General features: G+C 42.8%; 1 pseudogene; it reads left to right on the top strand.

Annotated features, from left to right (window-relative positions):
• The first annotated feature begins 216 nt into the window (after positions 1-216).
• On the top strand, positions 217-658 carry LOC109568648 (ATP synthase subunit g, mitochondrial pseudogene; annotated as a pseudogene).
• The last annotated feature ends 2,733 nt before the right edge of the window (positions 659-3,391 follow it).

Below are 3,391 nucleotides of genomic sequence, written 5' to 3'. Positions count from 1 at the left end.
GAAACAGTGTCAGACTTTATTTTTGGGGGCTCCAAAATCACTGCAGATGGTGATTGCAGCCATGAAATTAAAAGACGCTTACTCCTTGGAAGAAAAGTTATGACCAACCTAGATAGCATATTCAAAAGCAGAGACATTACTTTGTCAACAAAGGTCCATCTAGTCAAGGCTATGGTTTTTCCAGTGGTCATGTAAGAATGTGAGAGTTGGAGTCGGGGTGACGGGCTCTCCATCCTAGGACTATGGCCCAGTTTGTCCGTAACCTCGCGGAAAAGGCCCTGGCGCTGGTCAACGCTGCTGTGACTTACTCGAAGCCTCGATTGGCCACGTTTTGGTACTATGCCAAGGTTGAGCTGGTTCCTCCAACCCCTGCTGAGATCCCTACAGCAATTCAGAGCTTGAAAAAAATTATCAACAGCGCTAAAACAGGTAGTTTCAAACAGCTCACTGTTAAGGAAGCTCTACTGAATGGTTTGGTGGCCACTGAGGTGTGGATGTGGTTTTATGTTGGCAAGATCATAGGCAAGCGTGGCATCATTGGCTATGATGTTTGAAGACCAATTTTTAACATGTGATTATATTTGCTTTATTATTCAAGTGTTCTTGGACCACGTGTGAGCAGACTGCTATTTGAATAAAATAAGACAATGTGTCAGAATCAGTGTTTCTCTATCACACACTACATGGAAGGTCACAGTTTCTCTTGACATTAAGTTGGTTTGTCTTACGCTTTAATATATTAATACGGTTCTAAATGCATGCCTTTGCTTAGCCTGCAATTGGAAAAGATATATATGAGTACACCAACCTGGTACCTGTATAAATGAGGTTAACTTTATTCTGAAAGCTTGAAATAAATGATATTTAAGCTTTATTTCTAGAAAAGCTGGGGGGAAGGCTTTGAGAAAATGAGAACTTGCTCCAGTAGGCGAAATAATACCATGTGCCAAGCATGATACAGTTAAATCACGTAGCATTAAGAATACAATTTGGGCTGTTTTTCTTTGCAAAAATCAGAGAAAGATCCCTTTGACAACACCTTATTATCAGCTTGAATATAGGCTCCCAAAAGAACAGCATGATGATAATCTGTATATCTTTGTAACATCTTTAACATTAGGACAGAGTGAATGAGAGCAATAACGTATTTTTCATCTGATTTTGATATTTGTTATATTATTAATCTGTCTAGTTTTTAAGGACCTATCTTTGCAAAAATGAAATATCCTGTAGGTATTTAACAGAGTTATGATTTAGCACTGTCCTTGGGTCTAAATAGTATATTATGTCCTGAAATAAATGTAAGTGATTGGTATAAAAAAAAAAAAAAAGAATGTGAGAGTTGGACTGTGAAGAAAGCTGAGCGCTGAAGAACTGATGCTTTTGAACTGTGGTGTTGGAAAAGGCTCTTGAGAGTCCCTTGGACTGCAAGGAGATCCAACCAGTCCATTCTGAAGGAGATCAGCCCTGGGATTTCTTTGGAAGGAATGATGCTAAAGCTGAAACTCCAGTACTTTGGCCACCTCATGCGAAGAGTTGACTCATTGGAAAAGACTCTGATGCTGGGAGGGATTGGGGGCAGGAGGAGAAGGGGACGACAGAGGATGAGATGGCTGGATGGCATCACTGACTCGATGGGCGTGAGTCTGAGTGAACTCTGGGAGTTGGTGATGGACAGGGAGGCCTGGTGTGCTGCAATTCATGGGGTTGCAAAAAGTCGGACACAACTGAGCAACTAACTGAACTGAGGGCTACCTGGAAAGCCGAGATATATATATAGTTGATTCAGTTTGTTGTAAGCCAGAAACTAACACAACATTGTAAAGCAATTATATTCCAATTAAAAAAAAAGAATAAAGCAGGAGAAATAAAGTGTGATTTCTGGGGAAAATTAAGGGCTCACTTGGGGTTCATGTTCATGAATTTAAAGAAAGACCAGTGAGAGTAGCTCTGTGGTATCTACAGCTGTGTTCATCTGCGTTGGTCCAAGCATGGACTAGATAGAATTAATTTAGCTGGCATGTGAGTCTGGCCAGCTGAGAACAACATATTAAGGGAGGGAGTTGTAGGGAGGTGTAAGGTAGAGATTGCAGTTGTCCATGAAAAATAAGCTGGTAAGGAGGGAAGGGATGACTGAGGAAAGTAAGGAACATGGAACGGCTCTATCAAGGAGCTGAAGTCTCAGAGTGAGTGAAAGATAGGAGTTCAGGTACCAAAGGGATTAGACTGGAAAGACAGGAGGTGGTGATCAAAGAGTAGGTTGGTAGAATGGAAATAATGGGGGGAATATTATTATTGATAATAACTGATAATAATATGATTATTGATGAGGTCTAGGAAATAACCTGTAGACTGAATGATTGAGGAGCAAGATCACTAGAGGAGGGGAGGTCAAGGAACTCAGCAGAATGTGGGAACTTCATCTGGAAGGATATTACCATAACACAGAAGTAGAGTTGAAGAGAGCAACAGTGATCCAGGAAATGAGGGAAACACCCCTGGGGGGTTAGTAGTGAACCCTAGCAATGAAGATAAGAGGTTGAATAGTCTGGTGACGTGAGATGCAAGGGGGCTTCCCAGGTGGCGCTAGCGGTAAAGAACCCGCCTGGCAGTGCAGGAGACATAAGAGACCAAGGTTTGATCCCTGGGTGGAGGGCATGGAAACCTTCTCCAATATTCTTGCCTGGAGAATTCCATGGACAAAGGAGTCTGGCAGGCCACAGTCCATGGGGTCGCAGAGAGTCGCACACGACTGAAGTGACTTAGTACGCATGTACATGAGGTGCAAGTGTGGGTGTTTAGGGAGGAGTGAGAATGATCTGAAAGTGGAAAATAAGAGCGCAGTCCTTGAGAAGCCTACAGGGGAAGCAGAATCCTCAGGGGAGAGAGGGAAAGACATTGTTTCCACTGGGACTTTCCACTGGGAAAGACATTGTTTACATGGGGAATTTAAGGCTTAAAAGAGAAAATGCTTGTACAGTATTCAGCACAGAAATGCCAGGGGTTTTTTTTTCTTTTTCTTTTTGTTACCAAACCCTGAGAACTGTGCCGGTGCTGGACTTTCCCATTTTGGAAGAGAGCTTAGTTCAGTTAGACTCCATTTCCTCAGGAACAAATGATAGCTTCAGGCTTCAGAGCCCTGGATGAGCTGCTGACTGAAGTGGCATGATGAGCAAACAGAATCAACAGCCTACGTGGTGTGATCTGTTGGGACCAGTGTTGGTTTCATTGGTGCCAGTTGCTCAAAGTGTTACCATTAAACTCCTATCAAGGAGTTGCCTGTGAGTAATTTTATTGTTTTTCCTCTATGTGCGTGCTAAGTCCCTTCAGTCGAGTCCGACTCTTTGCGACCCTATGGACTACAGTCCACCAGGTTCCTCTGTCTATGGGG

Source organism: Bos indicus, chromosome 14 (assembly GCF_029378745.1).
Source record: "Bos indicus isolate NIAB-ARS_2022 breed Sahiwal x Tharparkar chromosome 14, NIAB-ARS_B.indTharparkar_mat_pri_1.0, whole genome shotgun sequence".
Lineage (NCBI taxonomy): Eukaryota > Metazoa > Chordata > Mammalia > Artiodactyla > Bovidae > Bos > Bos indicus.
This window is presented reverse-complemented; position numbering and strand designations above follow the sequence as displayed.